Here is a 17,729-nt window from a genome sequence, read left to right as displayed (position 1 = left end):
CAAAAGCAAACTAAGTGGACAGCTAGATTAGGAGTGGAGCCACAGAAATGGAGATCACATGGAGCAATAACAACAGGGAAGTTGGAAGAGGAGAAGAGGGGAGAAGGTACAGAGAATAAGTAGCATAGATGGTGGGGAGAAAATAGACGTGGGGAGAAAATAGACATGGGGAGGGCAAGAGTCATGTGGGAAATGTAGAAGCTAAAGAACTTATGATACATGGACATGAACTAAAGGGGGGAAATGCAGGGGGAAGGGGGTGGAGGATAAAGGGGAATGAAAGGGGAAATGGGACAATTGTAATGGCATAATCAATAAAATATATTTAAATATATATAAATAAATAAAAATGTGCTTTGGAGATTCCCCCCTCTTGAATTTTTTGAAATAGTTTGAGAAAGAGAGGTGTTATTCTTTCTGAAATGTTTAGTAAAATTCACCTGTGAAGACATCTGGTCCGGGGCTTTTGTTTGTTGGCAGTTTTTTGATCACTGCTTCAATTTCACTGGGTGTAATCTGTCTATTGAGATGTTGTGATTCTTCCTGATTTGGTTTTGGAACATTCAGTTTCAATAAGTTTATCCAGTTTGATCAGGTATACAACTTGTTGGCATGCAGTTGTTTGTACTATTTACTTATAATCCTTTGTATTTTTTTTAATGTCAATTGTTACTTCTGTCATTTCTGACTTTATTTATTTGGGTCTTGTATTTTTTCTCTTGATGAGTCTGTTTAAAAGTTTGTCAATCCTGTTTATCTTTTCAATGAACCAGCTGTTAGATTCATTGATCTTTTGTATCACTTTTAGACTGTTTTTTACTTATTTCTGCTACAAACTTTATTGTTCCTCTCATTTTATTCACTTTAGAATTTGTTTGTTGTTATTTTTCAAGTTCTTTTATGTGTAAAGTTAAATTGTTTATTTATGTTTTATCTTTTTATTTGAAATAGCCCTGTAATGCTATGAATCTCCCACTTAGGGTTGCTTTACCTGTGTTCCACAGATTTTTTTTAAAGAGATTTTTTAAAAGATTTAATTTATTTATCTTTAGAGGGGAAAGGAAGGAGAGAGGGAGAGAAATATCAATGTATGGTTACCTCTCATGCATCTCCTGCTGGGAACAAGCCCACAACCCAGGCATGTTCCCTGACTGGGAATTGAACCATGATCGTGTGGTTCACAGGTCTGAGCTTAATCCACTGAGCTACACCAGCCAGGGACTTCACAGACTTTTTATTGTTATATTCTCATTTTTATTTGTTTCAAGGTATCTTTTGATTTCTTCTTTGATGTCATTGTGGACCTATTGATTGTTTAATAATATGTTATTTAGCTTCCATGTCTTTGTTTATTTTTCAGTGTTCTTCTGATTAATTTCTAGTTTCATAGTATTGTGATCAGAAGAGATGCATGATAAGATTTCAATTTTCTTATATTTAATGAGACTTGTCCTAACATGTGGTCTATCCTAGAAAATATTTCATGTGTACTTGAAAAGTATGTATCTCCTGCTGCTTTGGGGTGAAATGCTCTGAAGATATCAATTAAACCCATTTGATCTAGTGTGTCATTTAAGGCTGTTGTCTCCTGCTGATTTTCTGTCTGGAAGATCTATCCATTGACGTCAGTGTAGTGTTAAAATCGCCTACTGTGACTGTTGATCTCTCTCTTTTTTTTAACTTTTTATTTATCTTTATATTTAGAGAGAGGGGTAGGGAAGGAGAGAAATATCAATGTGTGGTTGCCTCTTGTGTGCCCCCAAGTGGGGACTTAGCCTGCAACAGGCATGTGCCCTGATGGAATAGAACCAGTGACACTTTGGTTCGCAGCCCAGGCTCAGTCTACTGATCTATGTCAGCCAGGGCTTGATCTCTCCTTTTATGTCCCTCATGATTTGCTTTATATATTTAGATGCTCCTGTTTTGGGTACATAAATGTTTACTAGGGTTATATCCTCTTGATAAATTTTTTCCTTTATCATTATGTAGTGTCCTTCTGTGTCATTTACTAAAGCCTGTTTTTAAAAAATAATTGGCGAAGAGCCCTGGCTGGTGTAGCTCAGTGGATTGAGCTCAGGCCTGTGAACCACATGATCATGGTTCGATTCCCAGTCAGGACACATGCCTGGGTTGCAGGCCAGTTCCCAGCAGGGGACTCACAAGAGGCAACCATACATCGATATTTCTCTCCTCTCTCCTTCCCTTCCTCTCTAAAGATAAATAAATAAAATCTTAAAAAAAAACCCACATGAGATCTACAAATTTAAAAAAATAATTGGCAAAGTTTATTATCAAGAAAGTTAGTTGTTTTTTTTTAAAGACTGTTTCGGTTTTAAGTATACTGAAAGATGATACTTAAAGATAATCCATGATAAGACATACACAAACAAGGATAATTACAATATTAAATACTATCTAAATTAAAAGGCCACAATTCAAATTGTTAACTATAATCTTTTGTCTTGTTAGAAGTAGCTGAACAATCACCCTTCATGAAATTCACCCCTTCAACTCATGAACATTAAAAAACCTTACTGCAAACTCAATTATGTAATGTACAGTTATCAATGCTGAGTTTTTTATGCTTAAGCATGCATTACCATAGAAAGCACAAAATCCTAAAGGGATATTTTGTTTCTTTAAAACATCTCAGTACCTTATTTAAAGTGCAAGGATAGGAGTAAAAGGCAGAAAACTGTACTTTAACAATTAAAATTAATAAAATAAAGTGTGAGCTACAAATATACTGTGTCCTTAGAGAAAAAAGTCTTCTAAAAGTATGAGATAGCTATCCAATATGGCCAAGAGCAGTTATATGACTAACCGAAGGACTCCTGGCAGTGCTCTGCTGTTTTAGTATAGCAGCTTTCTCCTTTGTTGTTGACTGAGTTCTTAGCTCTTACTGTACTACCAGCCAAACATGTACTCCATTGCTTTGAATGCAAGACTTTCACCTTTTTTTGGCATGTGTCTGTCAGAAATGACATGATAGTCATTAGTATAAGCCTTGTATGCTGTAGCAAGAGGTCTCATGGTAGAAATCCTAAGAATACTTTCAGGTTGGGTTGATGCACCTAAAGTTTTGATTGGTTGCGTAAAGGCTAGAGATGAAGATGATAAACCACACCTGTTTTCTTAGAAATGAAAAGTCACTGTTTTCAATAACACTTTTATCTATACGTGGTTTTACACCAATCATGATGGACTCTCGAAAAATTCTCCCATCTTTGCTTAAGGCTTTCTGGGCCTGCAGTTTAGATTGATAATGAATATGCATCCAATTTCCTGTGTTAGACATCATATGTTTTAAGGTATTCCCATATTATGCAAATTGTACTAATATATAGGAAGCAGATGCTTGAGGAAACCTGAACACAGTTACTTTGGGGTCATCAAGGTGATCATCGGAAGTCAGAGAATCTTGAGTATACAAAGTATCCAAACAGGCAGGAGATAATGTTGTCTTTCATGGCTGACCAATGTTTGCTGGACTAAACATACTTAACCCTGTTCCAGGAGTTTTCATAACTCCAACTAGAGGACACTGCATTACTGCCATGTTTGGCTGTCTTCTTGAAGTTAAAGGTGTTGATCCAAGTCCTGGGCTGGAAATGTCATTATATATACTTCTAATTGGTGGAGCTCCACTTTTATCTTTATGAGCTGGTACGACTAGTTGTGCTGGTGACCCACCTGAAAGTAAAGGTGATTTCATGTCTATTACTCCTATTGAAGGGCCACTAATTGATTGAGGCTGTAGAGTCACTGGAGCTGGCAAATCCTCCATTAAAAATCAGCTAAGAACTGGGCATTAAGCCTTGGTTTTGGAGATGTGGAAGAACATTATGGTTCAGATTCCAACAAGGGCATCTGGGCTTCATGGTTCAGCATCATGGTTCAGATTCCAACGAGGGCACCTGGGCTTCCACAGCAAAGGTGGCAATTATCGAGGTGGCAATTGTACTTAGCTCTGGACCCTCCCAATATTCAAGAACAGCAGAAAAAAATACCTAGCTTTGGCTTTAAAGTCTATTTTGTCAGATATGAGTATTGCTACCTCAGCTTTTTTCCATTTGCATAAAATATTTATTTTCATCCCTTTACTTTCATTTGTTTGTAATTTTCACATATTCTTGTTTTATTTGTGTTTCCTTTGTTACTATAATTTAGTAGTTCTTTTTAAAAATTATATCTTATTGATTATGCTATTATAGTTGTCCTGACTTTTCCCCCTTCAGCCCCCTCCACCCAGCACCCCCTGCTCCCTCAGGCAATCCCCCCACCATTATTCATGTCTATAGGTCATGCATATAAATTCTTTGGCTACTCCATTTCCTATACTTTGCATCCCCATGGCTATTCTATAACTACCTATTGGTACTTCTTAATCCCCTCACCTCTTCATCCACCTCCCATCTGGTAACCTTCTGGTAACTAACTTTTTTCTTTTTCTTTTAAGAGTCTCTCTTTCTCTTTAATCTTTGGCCTTTTAATAATGTGTCTTGTACTCAGCCTGTTTGCATCCATCATAATTGGGACTCTCTGTGTTCCCTGGACTTGCATGTCTATTTCCTTAATCAAGCTAGGGAAATTTTCTTTCATAATTTTTTGAAATATATTTCCAATATCTTGCTCTTTCGCTTGTCCTTCTGGCACCTCTATGAAGTGAATGTTGAACCTCTTCAAGTTGTCTCAGAAGCTATTTATTACTATCCTCATTTTTTTTAATTCCTTTTTCTTCTTGTTCTGATTGGTTGTTTTTTGCTTCCTTATGTTCCAAATCATTTATTGGATTCTCTACATCATCAATTCTACTGTTGTTTCCCTATAAATTGTTCTTTATTTCAATTAGTGTATCCTTCATTTCTGACTGGGTCTTTTTTATGCTGCTGAGGTCATCACTAAGTTCCTTGAGCATCCTTACAACCATTTTTTTTTAACTCTGCATCTGATAGATTGCTTGTCTCCATTTTGTTTAGCTCTTTTTCAAGAATTTTGATCTGTTCTTTCATTTGGGCCATGTTTCTTTGTCTCCTCATTTTGGCCACCTCCTGCATTTGTTTCTATGTATTAGGTAGAGCTGCTTTGACTATATGTCTTGTTAGTGTGACCTAATGTAGTAGGTGTGTAGGGTCCAGTAACACAGCCTCCCCTATCACCCAAGCTGGGTATTCTAGGCGTGCCCTTTCTGTGGGCTGAGTACACCTTCCTCTTGTAGTTGAGACTTGATTGCTATTGGCAGATTGATGGGAGGGATTTACCCAGGCCAGTCATCTGTAAGGACTGGCTATGACCACTGACCTCCATCCTCTGCCCTCTGTGGATAATCAACTGTGCATGGGCAGGGTGGTAATTCTCAGATATGGTCTATAGCTATCCAGTGTGTGAGTTGGCCCTGATGTTTCCTGTGTGGTGCAGGGCAAGGTCAGCCACCTCCTGTGTTTTGCCTGGGTCACTCTGCCCGAGCTGTAAAGCAATCTAAGATGGCTGCTACTTGTGCTGGGCTTGGAGATTTCCAAGTGAAGCCAAACTGTGATTCTAATTTAGCTGCTGCTAAGACTCACTGAAACCAGATGTTGCTTGTTTGATAGGACCAGCCATTCTTATAGAAAATCAGCTTGGGTGGGCCCATAAGTTGGGTGGAGTAGAGCTTCTGTTAATCTCCAAGGTAGGTCACATGATGTTAGCTAGGTTAATGGAGGTTCAGATATAACAACAGCCTACCAGCTCGGGGGGTGGGAAGGGATTAACAAAGGAACAATAGTCTCGGTTCATCCCAGTGCCAACCACTTCAGTCTCTTCCTGTATACCACTGGCAGCCTTCAAATTGCCATTCTGGTGCTGGAGCTCAGATGGAGTGAGTCTGAGTAGGTGTATCTACTGCTTAGGGCTTGAGAAGCCTCCTTAGGGCTTGAGGAAGTCAAGAGGAACTGCTTAGGGCTTGAGCAGCCTCCTCCACAAACTCAATTCCTACTGGCTTTTGCATACAAAAGCTGTGGGAACTTATTTCCTGGCACTGGAATCCTGAGCTGGTGGACCTGGTGTGAGTCTGGGAACTCCTAACTCTCAAGATATCCCTCCTGAATTTTTTGTCCACATGGGTGTGGAGCCAGCCTGTGCCCTCCTACCAGTCTGGGTGAATGTGGGGTTTTTTATTCCATAGTTGTCAGACTTTCATTCAACACAATTTCTGATGATACTGAGTGATGGTTGTTCTATATTTTATTTGTTTTTCATCTCTTTACTGTTTGTGTGTATCTTTTGACCTGAGGTGCATCTCTTGGATACAGCATATATATGAGTCTTATTTTCTTATCCATTCAGCTACCATATTTTTTTGTAGCACTTGAGCTATTTACATTTAAGGTGATGATTGATAAATACATATTTATCTCAATTTCCTTTTAAACTAATCCTCTTTATTTTCTTTTTCTTCTTTCTAAAGCAAGCTGTTGAACATTTTGTTGCAGTAATGGTTTAGTATTAATAGACTTTTAGCTTTTTCTTGTCTGGGAAGCTTTTTATTTCTCCTTCAATTTTAAGAACTTTATTGGGTAAAGTACCTTTGGTCATAGATCTTTGCTCTTCATCACCTTGAATATTTCATGCCAATATCTTCTGGCCTGAAATGTTTCTGTTGACAAAGCAGACGACAATCTGATTGGAGATCCCTTATAGGTAACTACCTGCTTTACTCTTGTAGCTTTCAGGATCTCATCTTATATTTAAGCTTTGCCAATTTTATTATGATGTGTCTTGGTGTGGCCTTTTTGGGTTCATCTTTTTTGGGATTCTCTGTTCTTCCTGGACTTGCATGTCATTTTCTTTCACCAGAGTAAAGAAGTTTTCAGTCATTATTTCTTCAAATAGGCTGTCAATCCTTTGCTAACTCTTTTCTCTTTCTGTTATTCCCATGATACGGAGCAGATGTTGTTACATTTCATACTTCCCAAAGGTTTCTTAAGCTCTCCTCATTCTTTTTAATTCTTTTCTTTTTTTTTTATTTCTGTTCTTCTTGGGTGTTTTATCCTACCTTGTCTTCCAAATCACTGATTTGATCCTTTGCTTCATATAATCTACTGTTTATTATTTCCAGTAGATTATTTATTTCAGGTATCAGATTGTTTATTTCTGACTGGTCCTTTTTTATGTTTTCTATGTCTTTTTTCCATGTTGTTGAGTACCCTTGAAATCATTACTCTAAACTCTATATCTGATAAATTGCTTGCCTTTCTTTCATTTCATTCTTATTCTGGAGGATTCTCTTATTCTTTCATTTGTCTATATCTTTCTCTTTTCAGTCTGGCTGCCTCTCTCTGTTTATTCTATGTACTGGGTAGATCTGCAAAATCTCTAGTTCAGACCTATGTCAGACACTGCCTGTGACTGTCTGGGAAACCTGTTTGGAGCTATCAATGATCCACAGCTTTTGGATCCTTCTGCTGGGCCTGATTGTATGCAGAAAAAAACCAAATTGCTCACCAAGTCTGGCTTTACAAGCACCAGGCCCAGGGGACTGTCAGCTAAAGTCTCAGAGCTCCCAGAGATCTACCTTAGTTGTTAAACTTAATCACTGAGATAAACCCCAGCTGTACTCCTCAGCGGCCCAGTTTAATCTCCACAGGTGTGGCAGAGCAATTTCTGGATACAATTCCTATTTTTTCTGTCAGGCTGGTGCCACTTGGAGGGGAGTGTTCTGCCTGAGAAACAGTTTCTGTGGTATGAGGACTGACTTAGCACAGGGAACCTGATAGCTTTTTCTTCATTCCTGTCCCCAGAGCCACCTGCCTCAGAATCTCATGTGTCTCTAGTCCACACTGCACTCCTCTCCTCCAGAGCCCAGGGTAAGTGACTGTAAATGGAATTTTGTGCATTGTGCCTTTAAGAAGCTCTCTGCATCTAGCCATCTCTTCCTGTAGACAGACATCCTGCTGCTTTTCACAGCTGGGTATTATCTGGGTTCCTTTTCCAGCTCTGGTGCTGCAGGCTGGGGAGCTCAGCTTGGGATTTGGACCCCACATTCTCTGGGGAAACCCCTGGATGTTGAAATATTCTTCTGGAACTTCAGCTCCCACTAGTGGTTCCCAGCCAGCCTTCTCACACCTCCCCTGCATTTTTTACCAGTCTCATTGTGGTGAAATAGTTTCTTCTGTTGGTCCTTAGTTATAAGGCTTCTCTTTAGCTAATATTCAGTTGGTTATTGAGGGTGATTTCTCTACAATTTAGTTGTAATTCCAATTTGGTCCTGGGAAGAACTTTGTCCAGCTTCCGCTTACTCCTCCACCATCTTGGATCCCTGGTCAAATGTAGTGACTTTTTTATCCTTCTTAGACATTAGAACAAGATTGCCCAACCACTCTTGGCTTTCTCACCAGAACACAGTTTTCTGACAGTGAATCTCCTAATTTTAGCATATTTTAAAATCTGCATAAGCTAAAAATTTCCTCAATCTTCAAGTCTTGATTCTTTTTTGCTTCATAGTTCTCTCAATTTGTCTATTTTCTCTCACATTTTGCTATAAGCAGCAAAAAGAAATGTTGCCACATTTTCAATACTTTGCTTGGCAGTCTCTACTAAATATTTTACTTTGCTTACTTACAAGTTCAGTTTTACACATAATTGTAGGATACAATTCAGCTAAACTTTCTAACATTATATAAAAATGATCCCTTTTCTCCTAGTCTCCAACAACATGTTCCTCAATTTCTTCTGGGCCATCACCAGTAGCATCTTTAATGTCTGTGTTTTAACTAACAGGGTGCTCAAGGAAATCTAGACTTTGTCTATTATGCTCCTTAAAATTCTACTAGCCTCTATTAATTACCCAGTCCCAAAGCTGCTTTCACATTTTAAGTTATTTTTTATAGTAGCATCCCAATTCTAGTACCAAAGTCTGTATTATCTATTGCTGTTGTAACAAATTACCACAAACTTAGTGGCTTAAAACAATGCAAATTTATCCTCTTACATTTTTGGAGATCAGAAGCCCAAAATCTGTTTCATTGGGCTAAAGTCAAGGTGTTTATAGGACAATTCCCTCTGAATGCTCTGAGGGGAGAATCTTGATTTTTTTCTGCTTCTAGTGGCCACCTATAATTCTTGGCTTGTGGCTTCTTGCTCACTCTCTCTCTCTCTCTGTTTCCCACTCTCCCACTTCCCCTCCCTCTCTTTCTTTTATTGATTTTAGAGAGAGAGGAAAGGAGGGAGAGAGAGAGAAACATCAATGTGAGAACCATCAATTGGTTGCCTCCTGTATACTCCCTGACCAGTAATTGGACCAACGACCCAGGTATGAGTCCTGACCAGGGGTCAGACCCACAACCTTTTTTGGTGTATGGGATAATCCTTCAAACAATTGAACCACCTGTCCAGGGCCCTTTCTTCCATCTTTAAATTTTATCCTCCAATCTCTGCTTCTGTCATCATATTGCCTTCACCTCTGATACTCACCCTTCTGTGTCCATCTTATAAGGACCATGTCATTACATCAGGTTCTGTGATTACATCAAGCCTATCTGGATAGTTCAGGACAATCTCCACATCTCAAGATCCTTAACTCTATTACATCTATAGAATTCCATTTGTTGTATCAGTTAATAGTCATGGATTTGGGGGATTAGGAAATGGACATATTTGGGATGCCATTATTCTGCCTATAACACCTATCAACCATCATTCTCCTCCATCTACTTTTCTGACCAAATCCCAATTTTGCCTATGTATTTGTCAGCCATGTGTTTAAGAAGGGTTGGTCTTCTTTCTAGTCCCAGAGTGTGAATCCTAATCAGTCTAGCCTGTAACAGTCTTTATGATAATTCCATTATGGAAAACTAGGTCTTGGATCCTGGAAGATGGCGATAAAGTAAGAGGGAGCAGATTCCATTCCCCCCTACACACGGGATAAATACCTGGCCGATCTATGGAGGAACAGAGCAAACAGGCAACAGTATCCCAGCATATATGAAAATAAATGGCCAAAAATTGTAGTGGATACTGAAAAATCAGATGGTAAGGAGACTACTGCAGGACAATAAGGTCCCAGGGACAATCATGGGGACAGGGGCAGCTGTGGCCTCAGCCTGGCGCCCAGTGCAGGGTCTGCCAGACTTCTTAGGAACGGTGGTCCTGCAAAGAGTCCTTGGGAGAGAGCTGGGTCAACTGCTCCCTCCCTCCCAGGCCAAGCAGTGTTTGAGCAGCACCAGGAGAGACCAGGTTGCTTGAAGCTGCAGAGAGGGGAATAAAGACAAAGAGGCAAACACGCAAGGGCCATGATCACCCCAAGTCTGTGGTCACTGGCTTGAAAGAGTTGAGAGCCCTGAAGCGACACACACTGACCCGGATAGTCACTGGTCTGGCTGGATAATTGGGCTGTACTGAGCTGCAGGCTTGAGTAGGAGGAATTTCTCCAAAAAAAAAAACAAAACCAAAAACCTGTTTGGGGAATTTTCCTGTGACAGCCACTCGGCCTACTCACCACCCAGCCAGGGGGCAGTGATCCCGAGGTTAGGTGGAAGTCCCTGAGTCTCCCCATAGCACTGGGAAGGGATGGCACCCAAAGCCTCTGGACCGAGGCAGTCTGGCCAGGCATGTGTGCCCAGCCCATGATGATGACCCCCTGGAAAAGAGTGCTCTAAAGCAGACATGGATCCCCCGCCTGGGGTGTTTTGCAGATGCACCAGACTAGTTCTTGGGAAAGTGCCGGCAAGACTGGCTGAGTAATATCAAGAAGGGAGAAAAGCCACACAATTGCCCCTCAGCCTGCTGCAGCCAGAAAAACCAGAATAACCAGTTTGTCCAGTCTGAAACCAACAAGAGATGTTTTTTGTTGTTGTTGTTTTCTTTTATTTTTTAAGTAATTTAAAAATTTTTATTGTTTTATCTTTCAATACCTTTTTCCTCTCTTGCCTTCTTTCTTGTTTTATTCCTTCTTCCTTTCTCTCTAATCTTATCTCTTCTTCCTCCCTTCTCCTGCCTTTTTTTTATGTCCACAAGTAAGACAAAAGACTTGGAACTGTGAAAGCACCAGAGTTGGATGCAAAGAGGGGGCATCCCAACAGTTGAGGCAGTGAGACAAATTTCACTTTGCTATTGCAGAGAAACTACAAGTTAATGCATATTTGTATTTTTCATTATTCATACATTTTTAATTTTAATAGTATTTTTTTATTCCTCTTCTTTCTGTATACTCGTCTTTGCTTGGCTGGTGTATCATTTGACAGGTTTCCCCTGTTCTCTCTTCCACAGTGTATTGCTAATTTACTATCCTTCGCATCACTTGTGTTCCTTTAGCACACTACTCAAAGTTCTATACCCCTTATTCATGTTATCCAGATCACATAGATTCTGTCATGATTGTTGCTCTAATATTATTATAAATAGTAGCTGTTCCATACAATTGTAAATACTTCACAACACCCCTCCCAGATCTTAGACCACTTCACAGTTTCCTGAATTCTATTAATGTTGTGGTTAACTCTATTCTCTCATGCACTACACCTAGTTACTATCCTTTACTCGAACCTTACCTCAGGATCTGACCTCCCACAACTTCACTGTTTTCTAGATCCAACTCACAATCCTGCCCTCCCAAATAGGAGTCTTATCTTCTTTCCATCCTTTCTTAAAAGTGGCTAGTTGGGTGGAAGATCATGGTTAACACTATACATAGCCAAAGGACCTACTATCTCTTCTCTACCAGCTGCTACTGTAGATATCATAGAATACTCTCTTGCTGTCTTAAACCGTTTTTCCTTTTACCTCCAACTGATCACAAAAAAGAGTAGGTGGAAGCTGTGAACACCAGGATACTCAATGCATAAGGAAACCCAACAACAAAGGAACCACCAACAGATATCAACAGAAGAAGGTGTAGGAGGGAGTGGAAACCACACAAACCTCAATCCAGGACGAACCTGGAAATACAACTAAATAGTGGAGAAACTACCCAGTACAAACAACTAAACAAGGGCAGGAGAGAATCCTCAAAACCATGTACACATGGAAGAACCAGCTTTAACACAACCTGCCCTCACCAGCACAACAAAATACAAGAGGGGGTGGAGAGAGTGATGATCAGTTAACCAACTGGTGGGAAGGACCCACCAAAGAAAGACCCAACAGCAATCAAAACCCAAAGACAAACACAGAGCCAACTTAAAGGACAACCAAAGACCAGTGAGCCTGGGAGATCAAGGAGACTGTACCACTTAATCTCACCAGTATTCTACCACAGAAGTTCACACCATAAACCCAAGGAGCCAGAACAGATCAATTTAAAAAGCTGAAGCTAACAAGAAGAGTCTCACAAACAATGGGAAGACAGAGAACCAATTCCCAAATGAAAAGAAAGGAGGAAGCCTCAGAAAGAATGCTAGATGAAATAGAGGCAAGTCAGCTATTAGATATTGAATTCAAAGCACTGGTTATCAGAAAGTTCAATGAGCTCACAATGAGCTATCTGAAACTACAGGGGAGCTACAATGAACTCACTGAAAACTATATCAACATGAAAAAGTAAATAAAAACTATCAACAAGGGCCAAGAAGAAATGAAGAATACAACTTCTGAACTGAAGAACACAGTGGAAGGAATCAAAAGCAGGATCAATGAAGCAGAAGATTGGATCAGCGAGCTAAAGGACAAAGTAGAAAAAAACACCCAGAAACAGCAAGAAAAGGAAGAGGCTCAGAAAAAATGAAGAGGGATTAAGAAAAGTGCAAGACAATATGAAACATAACAATATCTGTACATAGGGATACCAGAAGGAGAAGAAGAGCAAGGGATAGAAAACCTATTTGAAAAAGTAGTGAGGGAAAACATCCCTAATTCAATGAGAGAAAAAGTCACACAAACCCAAGAAACACAGAGAATCCCAATCAAGAGGAACCCAAAAAGGCTGACTTCAAGACACATAATTAAAATGGCAAAATTCTGAGACAAAGAGAGAATCTTAAAAGCAGCAAGGGAAAAAAGGAAATAACATAAAAGGGAGCCCCAATAAGGTTAGGTACTGACTTCTCAATGGAAACACTCCAAGCAAGAAGAGAATGGCAAGAAATATTCCAAGTAATGAGAACCACAGGCCTGCAACCAAGACTACTTTACCCAGCAAGGCTCTCAATCAAGATAGAAAGCCAAAAAAAAAAAAAGAGTTTCCCAGACAAAAAAAAATAAGTCTAAAAGAATACACTTCCACCTAACCAGCTCTACAAGAGATGCTAAAAAGACTGCTTTAAGGAAAGGAAGGAAAAGAGAGAGACAGCGGAACACAGGTACAAAAATGGCAATGAATAAGTACCTATCAATAATCACCTTAAACATAAATGCATTGAATGCTCCAATCAAAACACATAAAATAGCTGAATGGATAAGAAAGCATTTCCCACACTTATACTGCCTACAACAGACCCACCTCAGGACAAAAGACCATCACAGACTAAAAGTGAAGGGCTGGAAACAAATTTCCCAAGAAAACAAACAGGAAACAAAAAGCCAGACTAGCAATACTCATATCAGACAAAATAAACTTCAAAAAAAAAAGGGCCCAAAGAGAGACCCAGAAGGTCACTTCATAATATTCAAGGAAAGCATTCACCAAGAAGACATAAACATTATAAAGATATATGCACCCAACATAGTAGCACCCAAATATATAAAGAAAATCTTAGAGGACTTCAAGAAAGATATTGACAGCAACACAATTATAGTAGTGGATTTTAACTAGCTACTGCCAACAATGGACAGATCTTCCAAACAAAATATCAACAAAGATATTGTGACATTGAACAACACCCTAGATGAAATGTACTTAACTGATATATATATAGAGCCCTTCATCTCAAATAAGCTAAATACACATTCTTTTCAAATGCACATGGAACATTTTCAAAAATAGACCACATTATAGGACACAAAATGAGCCTCAACTAATTCAAGAAAATTGAAATTATACCAATCATTTTCTGACCACAAAGGACTGAAACTAGAAACCAACCCCAATGGAAAAAACTCCAAACACTCTAACTCATGGAGATCGAATAGCATGCTATTAAACAACAAATGGGTCAAGAATGAAATTAGGGAAGAAATCAAAAAGTTTCTGAAAACAAATGAAAATGAACTCACGACAACCTAAAACTTATGGGACACAGTGAAAGCAGTCCTGAGAGGGAAGTTCATAGCAAAACAGACCTACCTAAAATATAGAGAAACATTTCAAAAAAACAACCTAACCCTATGCCTACAAGAACTCGAGGAACAGCAATAAAGACAGCCCAGAGCAAGTAGAAGGAGGGAAATAACCAAGATCAGAGAATTAAAGGACATAGAGACTAAAAGCACAATTTAAGGATCAATGAATCCGGGAGCTGATAAGTTAAAAAGATTAAAAAAACTGACCAGCCTTTAAGCAGTTCATCGAGAAAAAAGAAAGAAGACCCCCAAAACCATAATCAGCAGTGAAAGAGGAGAGATTGGAACTGACACCACAGAAATACAAAGGATTGTGAGAAATTACTATGAAGAACTGGATGCCAAGAAATTTGAAAACCTAGGTGAAATGGACACATTTCTAGGAAAATATAATCTTTCAAAACTCAGTGAAGAAGCAGTATGCCTGAACAGATCAATAATAGCAGATGAAATAGAAGCAGTAATCAAAAAACTCCCAACACACAAAAGCCCTGGACCAGATGGTTTCACAGGAGAATTCTACAAAGCATTTAAGAAAGAGAACTGCTAGCCCTGGCTGGAGTAGCTCAGTGGATTGAGTGTGGGCCTGCGAACTAAACAACGCGGTTCAATTCCCAGTCAGAACACATGCCTGGGTTGCAGACCAGTTCCCAGAAGAAAGAGAACCCCTATCCAAAAAGATGGAAGACTCCCAAACTCTTTTTATGAAGCCAGCATCATCCTAATCCCAAAACCAGATAAGCACACAACAAAGAAAGAAAACTTCAGGCCAATATCGCTGATGAGCATAGATGCTAAAATCCTCAACAAAATATTGGCATATTGCATCCAACAATATATTAAAAAGACCAAGTGGGATTGACCATGACCAAGTGGGATTCATCCCAGGGATGCAAGGATGGTTCACTATTCACAAATCAGTAAATGTAATACATCACATAAACAAAAACAAAGACAAAAATCACGTAATCATATCTATAGATTCAGAAAAAGCATTTGATAAGGTACAATACCCATTTATTATAAAAAACACTCAGTGAAGTGGGAATAGAGGGAGCATTCCTCAATATCATAAAGACCATATATGAGAGACTTACAGTCAACGTCATACTCAATGGGCAAAAACTAAAAGCTTTTCCACTAAGATCAGGAACAAGACAAGGATATCCACTTTCACCACTTCTATTCAATATAGTATTGGAAGACTTAGCCACAGTGATCAGGCAAGGAAAAGAAATAAAAGGCATCCAAATAGGAAAGGAGGAGGCAAAACTGTCACTGTTTGCAGATGACATGATAGTGTACATGGAAAATCCTATAGACTCTACCCTAAACTGCTTGAACTAATTAATGAATTTGGCAAAACAGCGGGTTACAAAGTCAATATCCAGAAATCAAAGGCATTTTTGTATACGAACAATGAAACAGAAGCAGAAATTTTTTAAAAATCCCATTTGATATAGCAATAAGAAAAACACAATGCCTAGGAATAAGCCTAACCAAGAAGGTAAAAGACCTATATGCAGAAAACTACACAACATTGAAGAAAGAAATCAAGGAAGACACAAACAAATGGAAACATATACCGTGTTCATAAATTGGAGGAATTAACATCATCAAAATGCCCATACTACCCAAAGCAATTTACAGATTCAATGCAATCAATACCTATTAGAGTACCAATGGCATATTTCACAGACATAGAACAAACACTTCAAAAATTTACATGGAACCATAGACAACCCTGAATAGCAGCTGCAATTTTGAGAAAGAAGAATAAAGTAGGAGGGATCACAATACCTGATGTCAAACTGTATTACAAGGCCACTGTAATCAAAACAGCCTGGTACTGGCATAAAAACAGGCACATAGACCAATGGAACAGAACACAGAGCCCAGAAATAAACCCAAGTCTCTTCAGTCAATTAATATTCGACAAAGGGGGAAGCAACATGAAATGAAGTAACAACAGCCTCTTCAACAAATGGTGTTGGGAGAACTGGACAGCTACATGCAAAAAAAAAAAAAATGAAACTCGAGCATGAACTCACACCATACACAAAAATAAATTCAAGGTGGATAAAAGATTTAACTATAAGCCGTGACACCATTAAAGTACTAGAGGAGAACATAGGCAGGGATATCTCAAATATATCACACAGCAACATTTTTACTGATATGGCCCCTAGAGCAAGGGACATAAAAGAAAAAATAAACAAATGGGATCTCATCAAAATAGAAAGCTTCTGCATTGCTAAAGAAGACAGTATTAAAATAAAAAGGGAACCAACTATATGGGAAAACATATTCACCAATGATATCTCAGACACGGTTTTAATCTCCAAAATTATAGGGAACTTACACAACTCTACTCTAAGAAGACAAGCAACTTAATTCAAAAAATGGGCAAAGGACTTGAACAGACATTTCTCCAAGGAGGACATACAGAGGATCCACAGACACATGAAAAGGTGTTCAGTATTGCTAGCTATCAAAGAGATGCAAATTAAAACCACAATGAGATACCACTTTACACAGGTCATAATGGCTATCATAAAGAAAGCAACAAACAAATGTTGGAGAGTTTGTGTAGAAAATGGGACCCTAGTTCAGTGTTGGTGCCATTGTAGACTGGTACAACCACTATGGAAAACTGTATGGAATTTTGTCAGAAAACTAAAAATGAATCTGTCTTTTGACCCAGCAATTCCATTGCTAGGATTATATCCTAAGAACCCTGAAACACCAATCCAAAAGAACCTATGCACCCCAATGTTCATAGCAGCACCATTTACAATAGCCAAGTGCTGGAAGCAACCTAGGTGCCCATCAGTAAATGAATGTATCAAAAAAACTATGGTACATTTACACAATGGAATTCTATGCAGCAGAAAAAAAGAAGGAGCTCCTGCCCTTTGCAACAGCACGGATGGAACTGGAAAGCATTATGCTGAGTGAAATAAGCCAGGTGCTGAAAGACAAATACCATATGATCTCCCCTTTAACAGGAGGTAAACAACACAACAAACAAGCAAACAGAATATAACCAAAGACATTGAAATAGAGAACAGGCTGACAGTGACCAGACGGGAGAAAGGAGGAAATTTCAGGGGAAAAGGGGAAGTAGGTTTTACAGGAACAAGTATAAAGGACACATGGACAAATAACTAAGGGGGGTGGAAATGAGAGGAAGGTGGGGAACACTGAAGGGGGTGAGCTGTGATGGGAGTAAAAGACAGAAAACTGCACTTGAACAACAATTAAGATAAATAAATTTTAAAAGTAAATAATAAATAAAAATTTAAGAAAAGAAGTAGCTGTATCTGACAGTGGCAGATGACCATGTGAAGATGACAAATGATGAGTTTATTTAAAACATCCACTTAGTTGTCAATTTCCTGGTGTCACTGCTCAAAAAAACTGATAGAATGTCCAAGTTTTGTACATCAAGAGCACCATGAGCAAGCCCCAGCACCTGTACTTATACAGCTTAATAAAGTACACTGCTACCATTAAAAACAAGACACTTCCTTTGATGA

At 38.9% G+C, this 17,729-nt stretch overlaps 1 pseudogene; it reads right to left on the bottom strand.

Annotated features, from left to right (window-relative positions):
• Positions 1-2,907: 2,907 nt before the first annotated feature.
• Positions 2,908-3,840, bottom strand: LOC119056587 (nucleoporin NUP35-like; annotated as a pseudogene).
• Between the last annotated feature and the right edge of the window lie 13,889 nt (positions 3,841-17,729).

This window comes from Artibeus jamaicensis, unplaced genomic scaffold, assembly GCF_021234435.1.
Source record: "Artibeus jamaicensis isolate MK-2021 breed Jamaican fruit bat unplaced genomic scaffold, CSHL_Jam_final contig_558, whole genome shotgun sequence".
In the NCBI taxonomy this organism is placed as follows: Eukaryota; Metazoa; Chordata; class Mammalia; order Chiroptera; family Phyllostomidae; genus Artibeus; species Artibeus jamaicensis.
Note: the sequence above shows the minus strand (reverse complement) of the source record. Positions and strands in the feature narration are given on the sequence as shown.